This window comes from Rhyacophila brunnea, unplaced genomic scaffold, assembly GCF_057557595.1.
Source record: "Rhyacophila brunnea isolate RB1 unplaced genomic scaffold, BYU_Rbru_1.0 scaffold_4, whole genome shotgun sequence".
Taxonomy (NCBI): Eukaryota; Metazoa; Arthropoda; class Insecta; order Trichoptera; family Rhyacophilidae; genus Rhyacophila; species Rhyacophila brunnea.
Window position 1 is genome coordinate 10502118 of NW_028233068.1, and position 24771 is coordinate 10526888.

At 32.0% G+C, this 24771-nt stretch overlaps 1 protein-coding gene across 1 annotated transcript in view; it reads right to left on the reverse strand.

The window, feature by feature from the left end:
* LOC147066858 (UDP-glycosyltransferase UGT5-like) overlaps positions 1-24564 on the reverse strand; it is a 36423-nt gene extending 11859 nt beyond the window's left edge. The window contains exon 1 of the mRNA XM_085954046.1: positions 24450-24564. The gene's annotated coding sequence lies outside the window, so the exon portion shown is untranslated. The remainder of the gene's footprint in view (positions 1-24449) is intronic.
* Between the last annotated feature and the right edge of the window lie 207 nt (positions 24565-24771).

The window sequence follows — 24771 nt, forward strand, 5'->3', positions numbered from 1 at the left end:
CACTTCAGTGTACCTATTCAGAAGGCCAATTCTTGAATGAAGCAGTATTGCCGGTTGCACAACCTAAGCGCAAACCTACTACAACGAAGTATATTAAATGTCAACCGGTGGTGTCGGGTATAGTATGCAATTTAGTAAACACGCTTTGCCGGTAGAGGCGCTAGTAACTATCCGTTTGACTTTGACATATTATTAAACGTCAAAAATTTGTACGTAGTGAGCAGGCTGTTATTCTATTTTTTCTATTACCGCTGAAAGTATTATTTTCAGTTTAAATTCTCACTTAAATATTTATTGTGATTTTGTAATACAGAAACACACATGTTTGTTTGCAAAATACAACGGAAATTCCGTGTTGTAATATTGTTATATTGTAGACGTAACTAGCCTGTTTAAAGATTAATTGGCTACGTACTTCAACAATGAATGATTTAATCATGCAACGTTAACAGTAAGTACTGATTAAATATGAAGTCATTACCAAAATGGATAAAAATGTTATTTAATTTCTATGACATTCACAAACGATCCGTTTTGGCATGTTTACTTTCTATCTTACTCTAACGCATGGACATGAGGTATAAGCATGCTGAATGCTTTCTCACTCGCACGTATTGATGTCGTTCGAAGCTCTACACACTCAATATCTCCTATAAAGCTAAAAATTTTACATGCTCCAGTTAAGCGGTGTTTTTTACTGCTTTGTTCGTGAATTGCCCTTCAGGGGCGCATACAAGGGGGGAGGGTTCGGTTCCGGACCCGCAGAAATTAAAAAAACAAATTATTTAGGTACCTAAATGGTTTCTTCTTCTTATTTTTCGTCAGGATCTCATGACTAATGATCGTGACCTGGAAGATTTCGATGTCGATCAGCCTTTTCAAAGGGTTGGCCACACTCCTTTCGGCATTATACGGCAAACAAGCCTGAAGGCCACTCATAAATTGGTGAAACTATATAGAGTATTAATATTCCATTGCGGCCTGTTTAAACGACGGAGTGGACGACACAAACGGACACTAATGATCCAAATATTTATTATGACAGCTCGCAATAACTCGTAGGTGAAGATACTTAATTATACCGGCAAGCTATATGTGTATCGCTAGTCTCAAAGTGCGGAGTGTCTGGGTATGGGAGATGTACCTGGGAAAATGCGGTATTCCGTGATTAAAACGACAAGAAGCTATGAGTAGTAGAAGGGGTAAATGTGGAACCTAACTCCTTCCCGCAACCTTAAAAATCAATAAAAAAATATTATAGATAGTTTTTTTAATGGACTCCCTCAAACCCTTCTTCTGTATGCGCACCTGTATGTATTTATATTAAAATGCTTATCTCACCAAGATAATGATAAAAGTAAGTTAAACAAGTATTGTGGTATGTATGAGTATTTGATAATAATTATTATGACATTATGATTATATTATGATTTTATAAATTAATTGTCATGTCAATCATCATGATTCATCACTTTTACGTTTTGTCAAGTTGTTATTATTATTTAAAAAAAAAATGGAATGTTGGACTTGCAATTTACCAACATTCAAGAGCAAACTTATCTTAAATATATTTTAATGACAAAGAATGACAAAAAAACAAGTTATTGGAAGGTACATATTTATTTGTATATTAATATGCTAATTATTAAATGCCTAATGGAAGGTGACCTAAGCCCCTCTTCTTAGTAACAGTGGTGTAGTGCTAAATGAAAAAGTGCTGGAATGATGTTTATTATTTATACATGTAATTAGATTTGTATTATGTACTTGAAATATTTTTATTCAAAATATTCCTGTTTTACACTCTCACTGCGGTGTCAGGGCATTGCCCGCTTTTGGTTTATACTGTGTTTTGATTAAACAATTAACGATAATGACTACAGGCGCATTTTGACTTTTCTGATAGAAATTGGACCAATAGTTTGGATAATATTATCATGCTGTCAATTTTCAATTTTAAAGTTAAAAAAGGATAGGTGCCTATATTGTTTTCCTCCACTCTGTGGACATGGTCAAAAAAACCCCTAAGGTGAGCCATGGTAAGTGTAACCTATAAAATCAAAAGTTCAACTTTAACCTAGTGTAAGTCAAACAATAGTTGTCAGATTCATATGAAATTTTGATCACGTAAGAATATACTAGATAGAAGATATATACGTAAATAATGTTGAAATAACTAAAAACATAATTATTTTAGGGACGTGGGTTACACTTACCCCAACAAATGGGGTAAGTGTAATCTAGGTATGTTTTTCTGTGAGAAAATACATATTAAACTCATAGGGGGCATGTGAAGTAACTTCATATTCCATAGATTTCATACGAGTAGGTAATCAAAAAAAAAAGAAAACAGCATTATTTTATGATTTTTTAAACGAAAAAATAATAAGTATCGATTGTTATTCAGCATTTAACGTCTTTATTCATGAGTTATTTATGCACTTTTATGATGGAATAAAATCATTTTATGACAGGATTTAAATAAAACTGTGTTAATGAAAAAAATAAGATATAGTTAACATAATTAACTTGTATTTCGAGATTGTACCATGAAATAAACAAAGAGTCAAGTCCTTAGGCCCCGCCCCATCCCTTAGGGTGGACGCGTTCGGCGGAGCGTTGAGCGGCGTGCGCAACTTAAACGTATAACCGTGTGTGAAAATGTTCGTAGACAATCTCTTTTTTCAGAGCGTTGGAGCGGACCCTTTTTGAGTTGCTCCGCTCCAGCTCCACTTCGGGACCTAATACTTGCTCCGACTCCGCTCCAGGGTCTGTTCCGCTCCGGGTAAAAAGTTTTAAGTATTATATGTATACAAATGGTAAAAAATAAGTAGTTTTAAAATAATCGTCATTTTCATTATTAATTCTATTAACAAAACCGACAGTAAATCGTCTCTCATTATTTGCCTCTTCTGTCAAAAAAGTGAGGTTATTTATCACTCGGCAGTGTTGCCACATTTCAAATAATTCCAGTGTTCAAGTGTCAATTCAAGTGTCCAAATATACTATTTCCATTGGAATTTAGGACGAAAATTTAATAATAAAAAAAAAACATCCGGAGCAGTGGAGCACTACAAATTTTCGGTGCTCCGGGTATAATCACATTGCTCCAGTGCCCCTTGCTCCTGCTCTGAGCTTCGCTCCAACGCTCTGCTTTTTTTGGTTATACGGTTATACGTTTGAGTTGCGCACGCCGCTCAACGCTCCGCCGAACGCGTCCACCCTGGACGGGGCCTTAGACGAAAAAATTATGAAAAATGACTCAGAAACATTATTTAAAAAAAATGTTTTTGAGGTATTTTAACACACTGAATCCTGTAGAGTATCACCCCCTTTATGATTAATTTTAGTTTGTGGCAATTATTGCAACTGAATTAAAATTAATTTGTATAATCTGACGTAATCGTTTTCGAATTCTTTTGATTTGGTCGATTTGGTATTGTATAGTTGTCGGTTGACGGCATATAGGTCCCTAGAAATTAGAGAACCATGAATATTTTTAATTTATCGTAAATATAGGTAGCTAGGTTGTAATAAATATTATAATATACTATGTAGTTATTAGTTCGCCAGCGTTGTTATTAATAATTATTTATCTTAGCCTTGTACTTTGAAATTATATCATTCGTGAGGTAAAGATTATTGATGTTGAATAACACGCATAAGTCATAATAAGTAATAATAACATAACATAACCTCAAACTAGTCTAAACTGACCTTCACAAGGCTTATGTAGGCATCTAATAATTAAAAAAATTTAAAAATTGAAGTTGAAAATAATTATATACATACGTTTTTAGTTTGTCAGTGTTGTTATTATTATAATATTACTAGCTGACCCGGCAAACGTTGTTCTGCCATATAAATTATTTCTAATGAATATTTTGGTTGTTAAATAAAAAATAACATATGTATCGTAAGTGTGTGGGGATGGGATCTATGACAGAAAGAGGAATGGAGCGCTGTAGACGATGACCGCCGATAAAAACAAAAAAACATCAACCATCCATTTTCTCAATTCAAAATGAGTAATGATGTTCATAATAAATGAATAACCTGTGACAGGATCTCGTTGTTTAATGTTTATGCAATATCCGTCTTGTCCCTTCCAAAAAATTAGCGGATATTGGAGAGCGTCCTATGAACGGTGTGTGTCAGCGATGAACTCCAGATTATTGTTTCTTCTTCGAATCACGATTTCTCGCGTCGATGTGCGGTCGCCAACCATGATTCCAGCAATGTCGTTAACAACAGTCGCATTGAATCGATGTACGTGCTCTCCAGCTGGTGTTTTATCAGGATTGATGACAATAGCGTGATTGTCACTTTGCAATTCGTGCATGTGTGCTTTGAAGAATTTCAATAATTCATTGTGCTCATTCAACAGGGTGTCCAGTTCGCCGACGATGCGCCTGGCATTAGGCGAATTGAGGCTATTGTAGCCGCAACGTGCATCCACATGATTGATGTCCTCACCGCCCATGAAGTAGATTTGTAAAAATGTATGTGGTTCGTTTGGCATTGGAGCAATGAGCCTACTTTGTGGTATACTTGGCCTTTGATTTTGAACGTAGAATGGAATTGTTGACCATTTGCCGCAGTATTGTGAACTATTTCTGTTGCTCCGGACGAAGTCATTTAGAAGCATGAATTGAATGTGCGAATGGACTTCAGGAACAGGTTTGAATCTGGAACCGTGCCGATGAGCAAGCCGTTCAATGGTTCTGGTGGTATCTCAATTTCTGGTAGTTGCACTTTTCCTGATGCGCAACACATCCCGGCTGACTCATGTTTGAATTTCAGCGCATGACAATGGGGACATTCTTTGTCCATAGCACCAATCAGCACTTTCGGATGAGCGGAATATTCAATATCTGGCTCGTGCTCAAATGCGAGACGAAGAAACGAAGCGGATGTAAATGTTCGATGTACTTGTTGGCATTGTCGGTCATTTGCTCTGCGTGTGTTAACTACGAACCGGCGCGCTTGGCTCCGTTCCAATTGTCGTTGTTGATTTCGTTCAGCTCGTGCCTCTTGTGATTGAGATGCACGCAATTTCGACATGCTTACACGCACGTTTTTGTTATCTTGTTGGATTTGTTCGTCTGTTCTTTCTGCTCTACTATTTCGCATGTTTGTTGCTTTATTCGTTCGACGGCCCAAATGGCCCCCCTTGCGTCTTGCTGGCATCGTGCACTGTAATACACGCACATAAAAATAGATAAATTAAAATAAATCGTACAAAAGTTTGCACGCACTGCATTGTGATATGCCGAATGAAATGTCAAAATGACGCGACGCTTCTCTTGAATTCTTCTCGGACGTAGCGCCATCTGTCATTAAACAACATAAATAATTTCGTTCTGTTTGAAATACGAACGACGGTTAAATTTGTTCATACAAAATAATAAAATCGCGATTAAAAAAAGGGAGGGTGAGGGTAGGAAGGTGAAAATTTGGGGTTATAAGTATTTTTTTATGCCAAATAATAAAAAAAATACAAAAAAAAAATTGTCAAAAAATAAAAAGAAAAATTTTCTGGATAGAGATACCCTAATCACCTAGCGATATGAAATATACTTGTTGACCTATTCTCATACCTAAAAAATATACATTAAAAAAATCATAAAAATCGGTCGAGCCATTTCGGAGGAGTTCGACCACAAACATCGTGACACGAGATTTTTATATATATAGAGATTGGCTATATTTTCTTCCATATTTGATAATTTTAAAACTTTGTTTAGTTTTAAATTCAGTTAGGTACATATTACTGGCGTAGCACTTTTCACGGATTCAGGATTCACGACGTATCCGATACAGTTATGTTATGACGGAGAATATAATATATGGGAATGCCAGTCGCCATAGACCAAGGTTTTTAAGTTAATTCTTGTTTCTGACTTAATAACGGCCAAGGCCTTTAAACGCAAGAAATACAATGTCCGACGGAATGTTCTAAAAAACTTATTACCAATATTGAATGCGCGTTTCATTTACGTGGCAAACTTTAATGCGTCTATGGTACGGACGTAACCATTGAACATAACATATTATTATTTACTACGTGTTTAACTTCGTCTCACACTTCTCTGTAGGTATTAAATGAGAATATCTTTATATAAATAGGTACCACCTACATTTACTCATATTATATACTGCCTTCCTAAGCCAAAAAGTCGTATCTCATTTTTTTCCGTTTTCAGGTTTTGGTTACCTTATGAGCATGGCACCGAATCTGATTATTGCTAAATTGGTCATTTAAAATTTAGATATCTACAGCTATTTCGCTTAACCAATAGATTCGTCGCCCTCTAAATGTTCATATGTCAACCAAAACCCGAAAACGAAAAAAAGAAAAGAGATACGCCTTTTTGGTTTAGGAGGGCAGTATTTGTAGGTGATGTGTGAACTGCTCCCGACTAGCTCTCAGATTAATTTACAGATACTTATTATTATGATATCATTTATATTACTTCTATGCTTTTAATCAGTAGTCGGTACCTCAACCATAGCCAAAACCTTTTTATATGTAGCTGGCATGGCCCCACATCACGAAGCGCCCCCCCCCCAGGCTAGGATCTTATACCTATCGTTAAGGTTAAAGCCAGTATAATGATCTACAGTTGTGTATTCCAAATGGTGTTCAAGGTAAAATTAAGGATATTTTGAGCGATTTTTGAATTTTTAATACACCCACTTTTATGTTGTTATGCACAATTATGGAGTTGTCCAATATCGACAAACAACAATCACACATTGCATCGCAAAAACTTTATAAACGTTAGTAAGCGTGAAGTGAAGCAGCTCTGCAGGCGACATTTTTACAACGTTTTTATTAGCTCGTATTCTTGTTTGTCCGGTGGTTGTTTGTCCGGTACAAATCTTGCAATCGATTTTTAACTAACTTCCCGACTAGCTAATTTGAAACTTTTAGAATATATCAGAACACGATGCCAATGCATTCTTTTAATACTTTTAGCCATATTTAAGCAGAATTGAATTCATTTTCAGTTAATTCTGTTTTATATGGAGAGTTATTTCAGATAAATCCGTAAAAAGTAAAAGACTATTATCGGTTGCTAAGGGGGTGGTCCTAACAACTAAATTATTAATGTATACGTGCGTTACTATGGAAATCAAAATGAAATGTCAAAAATGACATTTCAGTATTCTATATTTGTTTGTTTGTTTGTTTTTTTATTTACTTCATACCAAGTACAAGTTTGAGCATATTGAGCATAACAATTCAACAGAAAATTTAAAAACGTTGTATATAAAAAGTTATTTTTATCTTGTAATTATTTTACTATTAATGCAATTGTGTGATGTGTGATTATCTCACTTGGCTGGTCGATCTGCTGCGATCTACCATAAGTTTAGCGAAACCGATTGCTAAATTCGGCAGAGTCCATTTTTGACAGATCGCAACTGACAGCCCGCGTTTGTTGATAATTGTCATAGGTTCTTGTTTTCTTCCGTATTTCATTATGATTCAGTGTATTATTTTGATTATTGTCTAATGGTACTATCTATTTTACAATTGATTCTATAATTGGTGCTTATTTTATTCAATCATGAATGCTTTATTTATAGGTAGTAAACTTTGCTTTCGTAGATAAAGCTAATCTACAATGCCGCAAATTTCGTAAAAGAGGCGACGCTTTCAAATTTAAGAGTCTCGTTAGTAAATACACATCAGACGCAGATTCATGAAATCAAATAAATACAAGTAATATAATATTTTGAACAACTCAATTCACATGATTATGCTGGAATCGATTTATGCATAATAATTATATGGTAGGTAGGTATACTATCACGATAACCATTTACTTTCATTTGTTTATATTGTAATGATTATTTATTCAATAACGTTTATTCGGCATTCGGATTATCCGGCCATAATGTAGTATTAATCGAAAAATAAAAGAAATAATATGAAAGTAAATGTAATAGCGAGTTCAAAATATATGGACCACTAGGGATATCTAGCGGCAAAATGCGAGAAATTGTCATTTATTTGACAGTTAAGTGCCCATAGACATCAAAAACTGACCATAGAGAAAAAATATTTTTCTGTTTTAATATAAGGAATACTTGTTTCAAATAGGCGCGCATGTACAAACACTGTTATTTGCATAGAGCATAATGGAACACGGCGGCGCCCGTATATACAAATCCGAAGCAAGTGGGTGAACACTCGACAAGTTTTATTACGGCAATAAACGGTTTCGGCGTAAGGTGAGACCGTCATAAACCATTCGGTTCGGCTTATTTCCATGGAAACCCTATAAGACGAATTTATCGTGCATTCAGATTCATTGTAGCAAAAATTGATATTAGGATTCTGAAATATGTTTATCTACAAGCCTGAATACATAATTTTTATTGCAAGTACCCAATCCTCATTATTTAGATGAAAAAAATATGAGGCGCCGAGCGCCAAAGGAGCTCAAGCACCATTTTACAAAAGTGCTACAAAATGGCCGACAAGTTTTCAGTGAATTTAGTTTTTTAATTTTAAACTTGATTGTTGAAATGGACAATTATTTTTTAAACAAAGCAAATTTAAAAAAAATCAAAGTATTATTTGCAATAATATTTAATGAAAAATATCTATTGGATTCCAAAAAAAATGGTGTTTGAGCCCCTTTGGCATATAGAAAAATGAAAAAAGGTGGCACTTGATACTTTTTTTTGTTGCATAAGCTTCTGTGGCATAAACATTTTCAAATTCAAATAATGGCATTAATTTAAAAAAATAAATCATTTATAAAAAAATGTTTTAATGTTAGGGTTTGGATTGCAATAAAAAAACATTTTGATATAAACAAATTTTATTATGCCAAATAAACACTGAAAAAATGGTCAAATTTGTTATGATTGTTACATGAGTTTGTTTGGCATAAAATTTGCCTTATAATATTAAATACGTTTTTGCCATTACAGCAATGATTTCAAAGCCTTTGGATTGTTTTTTTCGTAATAACCGTCTATATACCCAATATTATTAATAATACTGAATTAAATCGTTACTCCAAACTGGCCAAAATAACAAAATCATTATTCAAATTTAACACCATCATTTTTTCTCAAGGATTCGGGTGATTTTTCAAATACTTTTTTTAGTGTATATCAATCGTAATTGGATATAAAAGAAGATGAAATTCAAAATAAGAGTTATTTTCCTTCGTGGAAGTAAAAGTTTAGTAGACATAATTACTAAAATGACGTTAATAACCATATTTCAAAAGTAATCTAAAATATTTTAAACAACAGCGTATGTGAAAGAAAAACGGATAAAACATGTTAAATTTACCGCGATTTTCCTCATTTACAGATTTAACACATATGGAAACTATTTTTCTAATCCTTCTTGAGCTCATTTTTAGTTTTTTTCACTGTTGAGAACGTATGTTCAATAAGACAAATCTGACAGCTGTTTTGGTCTCGCGCTCTCCATAGTATAATGGCGGATAAGCTTCTGTGGCGTGCCGACATAACGTCCAAAACAATTATGCCACAGAAAATAAATCTCTATTGTAAAATATCTATAATTATTTGAGCGATAAGACTTTGTGGCATGATACATATCGATTTATAGAATAAACCTACATTCAAATGTCAAAAATCGTAAAGTTGGCGCTTGAGCTCCTTTGGCGCTCGGCGCCTCATATGTACCTATACTTGCAAATATTACATGCGTAAGTAAAGAAAGCAGGACGCCATTTTTTTATAATTTGCAAACGTCATTCATGTATGCAATCCTGAAAACATGAAAAATGTAAAATTTACATTACAATAAAATTTAACCATACTGTCCATAATAAAATATATTTGTAATCGCTATACACTAGTGGTCTTCAAACTGTGTTCTGTGAGTCAAAAAAATAGACCACCTAGACAAATTATGTTAAAAATGTAATTATTTTAAGACATAGGTACCTATTTTTCTAAGGATGGGATGGGGTTCCCCGAAAAAAACTTATAATTCTAAGGGTTCCGTGAGTCGACAAAGTTTGAAGACCACTGTTATATGCCAACGTGGTTATAGGTACAATAAGGACACATACTAATCATGACTCGATTTAGGTATAAGGCAGCAATACCACACCTGCGACCTTGTGGACTATCAAATGCGGCACTTTGTATAAATCAAATCTTTGTATTTTTTTAAAAGTTAGTTTATGTAATAGTATTTCTACATAGTAAGTAGTTAAGTCGCTACATTTTGAAGTGCATCTTTGATTTTTTTTTTAAATAATATCTAATCTGATTGATTCAAAGGCTTGATTAGATATTATCATTTGATAGTATATGCCCACATAGATAAGTAGGTATAACTATTTCTAATACATATTGGTATTCCTTATCAGTGTCGGTCGGTTTTTGTTACCTATTATTATCACTAAACTATCAAATGTATACAGGGCTCGAAATGGACCAGAGCGCACCGGGGCGCCGTTCCAAAAATATAGTTTCGTCTCATGGAGAAAATAGTTTGACCATCTGACTTAGATATGTCATTAATTAACACTCATTTTTATAAAATATACATAAAATTAGATACCTATGTTAATATTTTCTGAAAAATATTCAGCGCTCTGGTTCGTAAAATTGTACATTTCGAGCGCTGAATTTATAGGTTACTAAAAATTAAACTGCCTCCTTTGACAAAAAGAAAATACTGCCTTCTCTCACAACTATGATTGTCGAATAGAATTTTAAAATAGGTAGGTAGGTAATTAACTAACTTTCGTAAATTATCACTTCCATATAATTCATATTTTTTAATCAATGAATATTGCTAATCATTGATGTAGCGAATGTGCACCGGTTACCAAGTTGATTAAATTATTGACTTTAAAGTTGAATATTAAATTAAGACTATTAAATAGTTTCAAATTCAGTAACCTCCATTTGAACTTTTTTATTTTTCTTGATTCTGATTCTGCGAGTACTTTTCCATCATATTTAATACGATTATACCAGAGGTTCATTGCAAAGTCGTTTATATTCATTAAACACCATATTTTGGATATTTATCGACTTTCAACATGATTTGTGTTAATTTGAATGACCTGAAGGATATTTTATTTCATTATTCATTTTTTTCTAATTGTTTACTAATATGTTTACAAAAAGAAAATATTCTGTTTGCAGTCCTAAATTTAATGTGCCTCTGTAATTTATATTAATCATAAAAACTACTTCTTTAAAAGGTTCTTGTCAGTACTCTTTACAGGAAGCCAGTACCAAACAATTAAAAAAAATATACGATATACTGGATTATTTGTTTTGTTAGGTTAGGTTAGGTGAGGTTTTCATTATTGAATTCATGAATTTTGCGAAAATCGGCAGTGAAAATTAACGCGGTTCCCGCCTGGCTTCCCTGAAACCGACTTGTACCAAAATATTTTTTCTAGAATGATCAGACAGATGATTTTTAAAAAAAATAATATTAATATATTGTTTAGAAATTATATAGCATAAAAAGTTACTTAGGACATGTAGATATTCACAATTTACTCCTACTTTCACTTTCCCATGATTTGCAATCCTAACTATATTATATAAATATAACCCCGTGATTTAATTGCCAACGAGACGTCACTGACTAAAATGATACGGAAGTCTATGGTTTGTAGTTTATTCAATCAATTTGATATTAAATCAGCTTTTATATAATAAATTAGGTGTTACCTTACCTACCATTATAAAAATCTATAAAAATATTGTCAGGTGCCAGATTAGGATCAGTTATTTAATCTATAAGTACCTATTTATTAATCAACCTAAGTGATATTCTTATAATTAATTAACAGTTTTTGAAGAGGTAATTTGATTATTTGATCTGTTTATCTATTTTATTGAAGGAAAAATAACAAAACAATTAAATATTTGTATATAAAAAAATATATGTTATAAATATTGTGGGGTTAAACACGTTGTTTACCAATGAAAATGTGCATTAATATAAAAACCGGTCCCGTGTTAAATTCAAATTATGGAAAATATTATACGAAAATTAAAATATACTTAACTTAATAATTTTAACGTATCTTTCCATCAAGTATTTATTTATTAAAAATTAATAATAATTGGTACCTACTATAACATTTCAACAGTTTTTACAAAATTGTAGAGCCATAAACGACATTTTTGGTGTGAAATTGAAATATATTATCATAATGTACCTATTGATAAAAACAGCTGTGAGTTTAGAGATGTCCAATATTAATTTCACGACACATCTAGCAACTAACAACGCCATGGTAGTTGAAGATGATTCGCGTAACCTAACCTATCCTAACCTAACTTACACCTTGTTCAAATTTTTCGGTTTACGTCATCCTAAACTAGCCGACTCGTTTTTTTAAACATTTTTATGCGCTTTTTCCAAATTGTTTTTTTTTTCAGTGAAAATATTGGAATTTCCACGGGTCTACTATGTAACTACTTGCGGCAGACATTTTGGTAACCTGTTATAGCACTGTTTGACCAGGCTGCTATAATTAGTCAAAAAGAAGTAGTTAATTATTTTATCATATTAAAAAAATATATATATATTTGATTCATTTATTTAACAATTTGTTTAAACAGGTATTTAACATACGTAAGTCATCAGTATGAGATCTGTAACAAAAGTCCATCCTATTGGCTCGACGCACCATATTATATACATAGTAAGTTTCGCAATGGACATATTATTTTATTGTACTTACTTGCGATATATTCACACTCTTCGCATGATTCAATGGGTCTACCCAATTAATAGATTTTAACACAAAACTTGTGGGATCATGCCTACTCTATAAACTCCAGTGACGTCCCGTGGGGGTAGGCAGATTGAGCGTCGCTTGGTGGCGGCAGTTACTCGAAGGGCGGCAAATCGTGAAGAATCATTAGATATATATAGAAATAGGTAAGTAACTAAGCTTAGTAATAACGGAAATATCTTTCCATTAAAAAAATCAGCTCACTGGTTGGAAGAAAAATGTATTAATTAGCATGAAAGGTTTAACATGACTGTAATTTTTTGTCGGTTCGCGATGTCTACTTTATTCCGTTGTCCTTGGACATCACGTCCTTGATGACCAGCAATGACACGTGCAGATTTACGAATTATATGTAGGTAACAGATAATAAATAGAATACCGATAGGCAATATTCAATACGCCACATGGTGAAGCAGGCTTTTGAATGTGTGAGTGTCCTACGAAAATGAAGCACGCATTATACACGTGCAATAGTGTGTGTAATATACCAACATTAAATGAGCGTAAATGCATAAACCAAGAGAAGTTTTTAGTATTCGACGTAAAACGTAATCTTAACACGTGTGTAAGTTTAACCCGGATTCTTCCTTACTCGAGTCGGTTACCTGCTATCGCCTTACCCGTTGTGTATTTCAGTTCCCATTATTTCTGAGTTCCCTGTGTACCTATCCAAAAAAAATTGAGTTTTGAAAGTTGTCAGGTGTATTTTTAAATGTATTTGAAACCATGGACTCGCAATATTGTCTATTGAAGTAGAGATGAAATTTACCTAAATGAAATTTTGTAGTAAATTTTGTTAGTAATGTACGAATATTTCTGAAATATTGGAGTCGTGGAAGGATAATAAAAAAAATAATGTATAAAAATGGGGTGCCATTTTGGCGCTGCCTAGGGGCGGCATTTTGTCTAGGGACGTCACTGATAAACTCTCATAATAAATCTTGTCTATAATCAGTACTTATTCTAAAAGGCATCCCTTATTTATTGATTGTACAGGACTCGAAATGGAACGGAACGCATCAGGCGCCGGTCCGGCTCGTGAAATTTGTAAAATTATCGCTCCGTCTCGTGGAAAAAATATGTTGACTGTCTGAGCTAGATAGGCCATAGAATAGAAAATCTGACACACTTATTTTTATAAAATACACATACGATTAGATGACTATGTAAATATCTTCAGAAAATTTGTCGAGCGCTGTAGATTATATAACATCCCTTACGATATTGACAATATAACATATTACTGTGGGAATCTGGTCAGTTATTGACTCTTATTGTATCATATTAAATAATTATATTGGTTCACATCTTATACCTAATAATATTTTCAAAATAAACCACTGACCTAGCTGATGTCTATCTCGATTGATGTAGCGAACATTTTCAAACCTCAAACTGCACCGGTTTATTATTCTGATCTCATCCTATAAAAATCGTGAATGGCTCTGTTATATACCTACGTATAATATTATTATAATATAACATGGGTAGGTAGCTACACACGCCAGCTGTTGGTTGTTGGCTTACTCTATCTCGTCAGGAATACGGACAGAGAAGTCAGCAGACGTGATCCGATGACTAACGGGTCATCGATCCCTGGATAAAGTTATAAGACGTCAGGTCAGACCAATTTTATAAATTTGACGGCTTGATGCAACAGGTGTATTTACACAGGTATAAATAATTAAATAAATTAAACAATACATTGTATTCTTATAATCAGTGAGCTTGAAAACAGCCCTAACTGTTTTGAGTTGTAGGGGGAACGACACCCATTATTAATAATTAATATTTAGTTGTTTGACAACAAGCATAAAAATCTTCGCCTCCCCTGTTGTAGACTATCTATTTCATGCAAATTGTGTTTTAAGTAGCAAATAAATAGAAAAAAATCGAGCGATAAACATTCGTTTAAGTACCTATTTTTTTATATACGAGGCTCTAATTCCAAAAAGCGATAAGTCCACAATTGGTCAAAATTGAGAACAAAATACGCACGTATTCTTTGTATAATTTTACACAATATGTATTGATCTATAAAGTCCAAAACCCGACATAACCCTACGAAAAAAAAATATTTTAAGTCTCGATTTATTACAAAAAGCGCCAAGTCCGTGTTTCACATTATTTAAAGCTTGGTTGATTTCGCGCGTGTTTAAGTCAACCAATAAGGGAACGTTCAATATTGAAAAGGGCGTCTCCCATGCTGTAGCATCTGGTAAACTCATGACAGTGCCACGGAAATATGTTCCTTATGCGGAATAAATTAAAAAGTGAGGTACAAGTAGGGCTGCGTCCAATTTTATTTTGCCTATATTTATTACATTTAAGAGTTTATCGGCTGAAACAAATTGCCATTTGGTTCTAATTTCGACATAGAATACAACGGAAAAAATCTCACGTTAAAACAAATAATTGAAGCTTTCAACATAAAAACGTTGTTTCCTGAAAATATTGAATTGTGGACTTGTCGCTTTTTGTAATTAGACGCCTCATATAATCAATGTTGCCAACCTGTCATTCACAAAATATGTCATATTCGGTAAGAACATAAGCTAGATTGCAGAAAAATGCTAGATTGTTTCAAAATGCAAAAAGTGTCTACTCGTGTTTTTAAAAGAATATCATAATTATTAACATTATTATGTTTACACTTTCAACTAAAAAAGAAGTCATAAAAATATTAAAGCAGGTAAAAAGTTTAGTCAGCTTTTTGTATGTAGCATTTATGCTATTTATAAAATAATATATGTTCTATAGATCAGCATGTTGATTTATAATGAAATCTTCTACTTATAATATTCTAGCTTTATTATATAAGTTTTAAGATCTAAATTTTGAATATTTAAAAAATTCTAGATGGTAAGAAAAACGCTAAATTGGCAACGCTGTTAAATCATATTAATAATACTAAGTACCTAATATAGCCTCAACTTTTGACCGGATATTAAATTTAGTTGTTTGACATTTCGTTTGAAAAATTAATATTCCCCGTAGGTGAGTTTAATGCTAATATTTGGGTAATTCGATTTCGATAATGATATTGTGGTTATGTAGATTAGAAGTAGGTATTTTCCTCTAGTAGTGTACTTATAATAGTGTGTTTGCGTATATCATCGAATTATTATAATTATAATTTATATTTAAGTGTTGTCGTTTTCAGAATTTATTAGCTATTTTATAAAAGGGGCATTGCCTATTATTAGGGTTGAAATTTCGAAATTTTGAATTCCGAGATACCGCCGAAATTGTTGAGCCTTATATCCCGGTATTGAAAATGATGGCTTTCCGGGATTTGGGGATTTGATTGTATTCGCTTATACTTAGTTATAGTTTCACAATAAACAGTATAAAATACGAAAATTACGTTGGCACATTTTAGAAGTCGAGTATAACTCCTAATATTGTTATTTTTAATTAAAAATTAAATAAGTACCATATAAACAAAATGTAACATTTTCTTGTAATGTGTACCTACCTAAAAAGCATTATAACTAACCACGGGTTCTCAATTCATCGATCAATTGGATTGAAAGGTATTTCTAGGTGGTCGAAAATTACGCCAACAAAAAATGCTGTAAATTAAACAGGTACTTACCAAATAATTGACTAAATTGAATAAATGATAAAAATGAAAAATTGTAATTGAGTTTTTGAGTATTAGATACTGTACCATTTGGATTAACGCAGAAATTGCTCTGATCAGATGAGGCATTCTCTCGCTACAGTGGTCTCGAGCATTATAAAATGATTGTAAATCGATCAATCGATCGGTGCATTCCCCGCCACTGATGAGGTCAGTGCGATAATATTATGTGTAACGCATAAAACCTAAGGACCGACCTATGCAATATTCTTGAAGAGTATCTGCCTGCTATTTTTTATACAATGCGATCTATCATTATGCCTGAATTTCGTCGTTTCCGTTTGCGCATCGATTGGCAAATATTATTAAAAACTGAAGAATTTACGCATATAGCCATGGCGGCATTATTTTTTAAAATTATATAATATTATAATTTTGATATATTTATTTAATTAGGTATACCTAAAGCTTTCTTGTGCACAAAAAATATTTTTTTAAATTGTTATAATATGTAGGTACGAGGGTGGGTCAATAATTCCTTAGAAAAAAGCATTAAAACAGGTTTTATTTTTGTATTTTTTTTTTATTTCTCAACATAATTTCCTTGGAGCTCAATACACTTGGTTAGACGTTTCTCATTTTTTTTAAACCGTCAGAAAAATAAGTTTTCGGAAGGTCCTCAAAATAAGCATTTGTCCGATCGATGACTTCTTCATTTGAAAAAAACGTTGTCCACTTAGCCATTTTTTTAAGTTTGGGAAAAGGAAAAAGTCACTGGGGGCTAAATCTGGCGAATACGGTGGGTGGTCGACCAATTCGAACTTCAATTCTTCAATTTTAGCCATTGATCGTAAACATGTGTGACCACGGGCATTGTCCTGATGAAAGAGGATTTTTTTCCTGTTTAAATGAGGCCGTTTTTCTTCAATTTTGTTTTTTAGCTGGTCCAATAAAGATGCATAATAATCCCCTGTTATTGTTTTTCCTTTTTCCAAATAGTCAACGAAAATAATTTCACGTGCATCCCAAAATACAGTATCCATAACCTTACCAGCTGATTTTACGGTTTTCGCCTTCTTTGGACATGGTTTGCCTTCGCAATCCACTGCTTTGACTGTTCTTTCGTCTCGGGAGTATAGTGGTGTATCCATGTTTCATCTACAGTCACAAAGCGACGAAAAAATTCATCCGGATTGCGTTGCATGAGCGACAACAGGGCTTTAGAGGCCACCACCCTACTGCGTTTATTGTCGACTGTGAGCAAACGCGGCACCCATCTTGCAGAAATATTTTTCATGCCCAATTTGTCATGTAAAATAGAAATGACGCTACCTTTTGAGATCCCTGTAACCTCAATTATCTCACTCAACTTTAATCTTCGGTCACTTAACACCATATCGTGGATTTTATTGATCATTTCTGGTGTAGTCACCTCTACAGGACGTCCTGAGCGTGGTTCATCCTTTGTTGATGTACGACCACGTTTAAATTCATTTAACCAGTTATAAATAGTTGCAAGTGAAGGAGCAGATATGCCGTGAACTAAATCCAACTCATTTTTTATTTCCTTTGCTGTTAACCCTTTTATATTAAAATGTTTAATAACAGCTCTAAACTCAATTTTCTCCATTTTCCACAAGCAAATTTTTTTTTTAAATGTACGAGAAACACACAACAACCCGACCAATCTGATTGAAACTTCGCAGCATACTGAATCGGTAGTGCCGCTGCATGAAAACAAACCGCTTGCAGTACTAGTCGCGCCACCTGTCGGCTTTTCTAAGGACTTATTGACCCACCCTCGTATTTAATTTTTTTTCTCTTCAACATAAAACGTTCGCATGTTATCGGTTCGCCATCACTGTATTGTGATAATTCTGTCAAATACTTGTATTACTCTAGGCAAGTCTAAAATATTTTATTACCACGTTTTTATTAGCTCGTATTCTTGCTTGTCCGGTACAGATTTTTGCTTGTGCAGTACAAATTTTTAACTAACTTCCCGACTAGCTAGACATTTGAAACTTTTAGAAAATATCAGAACACGACGACAATGCATTCTTTTAATACTTTTGGCCATCTTTAACGGCCCACGTGCTCGTCGTAGGTCAAAATTGAGTTTTTATTGTATTTTCAAACCATGATCCTGGACACTCCTTAAACGTTGTAGATAATCTATTTATATAATTTTGAAGCCTTATTATCCTTTATAGTTATTTTAAACATTTGATGACTGCATAAAGTATTTTTGTTACATAAAATAGTATTCTTTTAAACCTCTCGCTCTAATGTTTTAGAATATAGTCATATTTCGGTACATAGCTGTGCAGTGTTGTTAAGATTTTTTACATTTATTAATTTTTAAACGCATTTATAAAATCATTAGTATAATTTATTACGAGATAATTTTTGTAAAATATTCACGATAAAAAATTATATTGATAATCTCTGTGATCCCAAATTTGACAAGAATTAGGCATTTTATTATTCAAAAAATCGGCAAGATTAACACATTTGAAGATGATTCTAAAGATACTTATTATAAGCTATGTCTTTGACCATTCAAGTATGATAAACATCTTATGAATAATGATTGCTTTATAATAATTATTGACCTAAGAATAAGGTAGTGTTTTTTTGAAATACGCCATTTCTTTTGTCATTCCCCAGTGGTTAAGCTACAACATACGGCCGTAGCCATAAATCGACAAACTATAATTGAAGTAGGGAGTAAAATGATATTGACGCGCGTGTTTGAACATGTACCGTTTAAAAAAAAATAAAAAAAAATTCGGTTAAGTACATGTTCAAACACGCGCGTTAACATAATTTTACTCCCTACTTTAATTATAGTTTGTCAATTTATGGCTACGGCCGTATGTTGTAGCTTAACCACTAGGGAATGACAAAAGAAATGGCGTATTTCAAAAAAACACTACCTTATTCTTAGGTCAATAATTATTATAAAGCAATCATTATTCATAAGATGTTTATCACACTTGAATGGTCAAAGACATAGCTTATAATAAGTATCTTTAGAATCATCTTCAAATGTGTTAATCTTGCCGATTTTTTGAATAATAAAATGCCTAATTCTTGTCAAATTTGGGATCACAGAGATTATCAATATAATTTTTTATCGTGAATATTTTACAAAAATTATCTCGTAATAAATTATACTAATGGTTTCATAAATGCGTTTAAAAATTAATAAATGTAAAAAATCTTAACACCACTGCACAGTTATGTACCGAAATATGACTATATTCTAAAACATTAGAGCGAGAGGTTTAAAAGAATACTATTTTATGTAACAAAAATACTTTATGCAGTCATCAAATGTTTAAAATAAATATAAAGGATAATAAGGCTTCAAAATTATATAAATAGATTATCTACAACGTTTAAGGAGTGTCCAGGATCATGGTTTGAAAATACAATAAAAACTCAATTTTGACCTTCGACGAGCATGTCCCCCCTTAAGCAGAATTGAATTCATTTTCAGTTAATTCTGTTTTGTATGTTTCGGAAAAAAATCGTTAAAAGTAATATTTACTACTCACTATTATTGGTTGCTAAGTGGGTCCTAGCAAATAAATTATTAATATATACGTGCGTTACTATGTAAATCAATATGAAATGTCAAAATGACATTTCAGTATTCTATATTTCTATCAAATACAATAAAAAGTTATTATTAATACACAGAATTGTCAAGTTTATATGATTCAACAGAAAATTTAAAAACGTGGTACTTATATAAAAAGTTCTTTTTATCTTGTAATTATTTGAATTGTTTTTAGGATTGCTGATGATTCGATTTTGGTTATGTGATTTGCTTTGCATACAAATCCGCCGTAAAATGCAATTTAGCACATACCTACTATTTAATTACCTATACAATCACTTCACATACTACCTGCCGTAAATACGTAATGGCGGGAACCTTCAACTCATATACACAATATAGTATGTAACAATATAATATGCGTATGTAGGATAATAAAATTTTGGCACTATTTTACCAGACGAGTGTTAATAATATAGGCATATTGTAGCAAAACACTGTGCAGTCATAATTATTATCAGTACTTAGTGTAGACCTAAATAAAATATTGCAGGGTTACTGTATTATTACAACGTTTTTATTAGCTCGTATTCTTGTTTGTCCGGTGGTTGTTTGTCCAGTACAAATCTTGCTATCGATTTTTAACTAACTTCCCGACTACTATACATTTGAAACTTTTAGAATATATCAGAACACGACGCCAATGCATTATTTTAATACTTTTAGCCATCTTTAAGCAGAATTGAATTCATTTTCAGTTAATTCTGTTTTGTATGGAAAGTTATTTCAGAAAAATCCGTAAAAAGTAAAAGACTATTATCGGTTGCTAAGGGGGTGGTCCTAACAACTAAATTATTAATATAATATACGTGCGTTACTATGGAAATCAAAATGAAATGTTAAAATGACATTTCAGTATTCTATATTTGTTTATATGTTAAAATAAAATATTGCAGGGTTACTGTATTTTTACAACGTTTTTATTAGCTCGTATTCTTGTTTGTCCGGTGGTTGTTTGTCCAGTACAAATCTTGCTATCGATTTTTAACTAACTTCCCGACTAGCTAGACATTTTAAACTTTTAGAATATATCAGAACACGATGCCAATACATTCTTTTAATACTTTTAGCCATCTTAAAGCTTGAAATTGAAATTAAAGCCTGAATTGAATTCATTTTCAGTTAATTCATTTTCAGTTAGTTCTGTTTAGTATGGATAATTATTTCAGAAAAATCCGTAAAAAGTAAAAGACTATTATTGGTTGCTAAGGGGGTGGTCCTAATATATACGTGCGTTACTATGGAAATCAAAATGAAATGTCAAAATGACATTTCAGTATTCTATATTTGTTTATATGTTAAAATAAAATATTGCAGGGTTACTGTATTTTTACAACGTTTTTATTAGCTCGTATTCTTGTTTGTCCGGTGGTTGTTTGTCCAGTACAAATCTTGCTATCGATTTTTAACTAACTTCCCGACTAGCTAGACATTTTAAACTTTTAGAATATATCAGAACACGATGCCAATACATTCTTTTAATACTTTTAGCCATCTTAAAGCTTGAAATTGAAATTAAAGCCTGAATTGAATTCATTTTCAGTTAGTTCTGTTTAGTATGGATAATTATTTCAGAAAAATCCGTAAAAAGTAAAAGACTATTATTGGTTGCTAAGGGGGTGGTCCTAATATATACGTGCGTTACTATGGAAATCAAAATGAAATGTCAAAATGACATTTCAGTATTCTATATTTGTTTGTTTTTTATTTACTTTATACCAAGTACAAGTTTGAGCATATTGAGCATAATAATTCAACAGAAAATTTTAAAATGTTGTATATAAAAAGTTCTTTTTATCTTGTAATTATTATATATATATATAGATAAGCAGAATTAGCATGCCAATACAAACCTTTAATAATTTCTTTTAAAGAGATTGAAGTTTTAATTGCATTTTAATTAGATATATCTTTTTGCGATATCAACTTTTTTCACATTTGGTCAGATGCAGATATCTTTTAACATTACTTTGTGACCGATAAAGTTGCATTATTAAAATATTTTTTTGTCAAACAAATTTTGATAATTGTGGACACGGCATAATATTTTGTCACATCAAAAAAAATGTACAATTTGGAATATATTATGGCGAAGAAAACTTATCTGCCATCACAGTACTGAACGGCGATATTATAGTCATGCACCTATTTGGTTTCTTATAGGATTCTGTTTAGAATAATAATTCGGCGGGAACACAAAATATTGATTTATTATTAAGTATGTAGGTATCAGTGGCGAAGGGTGGAGGTAGGCTGTTAAGATCCGCCATAAATAGTGCACATTAAACTTTTTCAGACATACATATTTGTTTTCATTGAAATAAGACTACAATTTACAGATAATGTTGGTTAGATTTAAAAAAATCAATTAAACCCTAAAAAACCAAGCCATAATAGATAATAGTCCAAAAATACACGTCTATCTATAAAATATCTAAAATTATGCAATTAAATCATACATAACTTTGAGCATTTTATAGATAGAATAATATTTTTTATTTATTATAGTTTGATTTACGCAGGACTTAATGAATTAAAAAAATGAACCAACTATATGTGTAATATGTAGTTTTAATCCAACGAAAACAAATAACTATGAGTGAAAAATTGTGCACAATTTTGTCGTATTGCCCAAATTAGACCAAATCTATTATGGTTTCGTTTAGGCAGAGTTTAATTGATTTTTAAAAACTAACTAACACCATCTGTAAATTGTAGTCTTAATTCAATAAAAACAAATACATATGACTAACATAGCTTAGTGTGCACTATTTATAGCGAATCTTAACAGCCTACCTCCACCCTTCGCCACTGGTAGGTATTACTATTTATACACGTACTGATACCTATCAGTAGCGAAGGGTAGAGGTAGGCTGTGAAGATCCGCCATAAATAGTGGACATTAAATTTTGTTAGTCATATATATTTGTTTTTATTGAACTAATACTACGATTCACAGATGGTGTTGGATAGTTTTTAAAAATCAATTAAACCCTGCCTAACCCAAACCATAATAGTTTTGGTATATTTTGGGCGATACGACAAAATTGTGCACACTTTTTCATTCATACTTATTTGTTTCGTTGAGTTAAGAATACATATTATTATTACACATATTGATGGTTCATTTTTTTTTATTTAATTGAGCCCTGCCTAAACCAAACTATAATAGATAAAAAATAGTATTCTATCTATAAAATATTCAAAGTTATGTATAATTTAATTGCATAGTTTTAGATATTCTATAGATACTTATACGAGTATTTTTTTGACTATTATCTATTATAGCTTGGTATTCACATGGTTTAATTGAATTTTAAAAACCAACCAACACCATCTGTAAATAAATTGTAGTCATATTTCAATAAAAACAAATACGTATGACTGACAAAGCTTAGTATGCACTATGTATGGTGGATATTAACAGCCTACCCTTCGCCACAGATTCCCATACAAACATCACCACTAAACATGGCATAATTTAAAAAAAATGGCTCCCACGCGTCCATTCGACCATCTATTATATCCAGTAAATCGTATGAATTCAATCTATTCTTATCTGTAGTCACGCCTACATACAAAATATAATAAAACAACGATTTAAAACACGCATCGTGCATTTATTATTATGTATCTAAGTATGTATGTTTATATTATTACAACGTATTTATTAGCTCGTATTCTTGTTTGTCCGGTGGTTGTTTTTCCAGTACAAATCTTGCAATCGATTTTTAACTAACTTCCCGACTAGCTAGACATTTGAAACTTTTAAAATATATCAGAACATGACGACAATGCATTATTTTAATACTTTTAGCCATCTTTAAGCAGAATTGAATTCATTTTCAGTTAATTCTGTTTTGTATGAAAAGATCGTTCAGAAAAATCCGTAAAAAGTAAAAAAAACTAATATTGGTTGCTATGGGGGTGGTCCTAGCAACTAAATTATTAATATATACGTGCGTTACTATGGAAATCAAAATGAAATGTCAAAATGATATTTCAGTAAGTATTCTATATTTATTTTGTTTGTTTGTTTTTTATTTACTTTATATCAAGTAAGTTTGAGGATATTGAGCGTAATAATTCAACAAAAAATTTAAAAACGTTGTATATAAGTAAAAAGTTCTTTTTATCCTGTAATTATTTTTATAATATGTAGGTGTTCTTAATCATTGTGTCAGAATTAAAATCCGTTATATTCACAAATAGGCAAAACAAAACAGTAGATTCGTCCTCTCGTTCTTACCTATTATGGCAAGGAATAAAACATACCAAAATATTATAAAGCGTTAAAATCAACACCCGTTACGAGGACAATTGTTTTGACTTTGTATTTCCTTAAAATAAAAAGAAAAACGTATTATAAACTACACAAACAATATTATGTCTACAATAGAAATATCACTAATCTTCACGCAGCACACGATGAAATATTTTGATGTTCACTCACCTTAAATAAAATATATTTGGTTAAAACTATTGAATCTAAATTTGTTTATTTATAGTATTAATAAAAACAAACATTAAATAACACAACACGTAACGATGCGTTACATCGCTCGACTGAATTTGTTTCTGGTTTGCTTCAATATACAATTTTTGCGTGGAAGATAAATTAGAGGAGGAACTAACGTTGAGGTTTATTAATGGTGGAGCGCTGGAATAGTTATTAAATTTAATATTATTTTGGCACATTTTTTTTGTATCTAAATATCAATAGTATAATAGGTATACCTAACACAAATTGTTTAATTATTTGTAAGGTAATTATG